Here is an 854-nt window from a genome sequence, read left to right as displayed (position 1 = left end):
GTAGGGAACCTGAAGGAAAGGAAGGTTTTAAAGAGATGGGTCGGATTCTGCTGTCATTTACATAGCTGTAAATCAACAGCAATCCCATTGTCAGTGGAGTTACATTAGTCTAAAACCAACAAGAGATCATAATAGGCCTTGTATTATCATGTGACTGTCCCCTTCTATCCAAAAGGAGCATTTTAGCACCTAGTACTGGCATCACTGGAACAGCATTTCCCAACCAGTGCACCATGGCACATTGGGGTGCCATCAGTCACATCCAGGTGTGCCACAGAATCTTGGAGGGATGGCTCCTAGGGGGCATGGCTCCAGGCAGTGATTCCACTGCCACCCCATGCCATCACCGTGCCCTGGTCAGTCCCACCCTCCCTATGCTTGGTGTTTGGTCTCTCACTTCCACCCTCCCCAGCTTGGTGTTTGGCTGCTCACCACCCCCCGCCCTCCTCCCTATGTTCAGCTGGTGTGCCGTGGGTGGAGAAAGATGGGTAAGTGTGCTGTGGGGCAGAAAAGGTTGGGAAATGCTGCACTGGAATCTTGAAGCTGACTTTGCAGCTCACCTGCCAAAAGTTAAGCATTATAATAAAAATGACTTGAAAGTAAGCAAGGCAAAAAACTTTAAAGCAGACATAAATAAATGTTTCTGACATGAAACTAGTGGAGGGTGGCAGAAGACTATTTATATATTAAACAGGTACAGAACAGGTAGTGACAGTGGAAACTTTGTCCTTTGGTGCTGCCCTGCCAATATGTCTGACGCTTAATCTGGAGAGATCATATCACTGGTGAGAGAGCAGTTCAGACATGACGGCCCATTCAAGTCTTTAATCCCTCTGCTTAAATTGCCAGTACAT

This window comes from Alligator sinensis, unplaced genomic scaffold, assembly GCF_000455745.1.
Source record: "Alligator sinensis unplaced genomic scaffold, ASM45574v1 scaffold333_1, whole genome shotgun sequence".
Taxonomy (NCBI): Eukaryota; Metazoa; Chordata; order Crocodylia; family Alligatoridae; genus Alligator; species Alligator sinensis.
Note: the sequence above shows the minus strand (reverse complement) of the source record.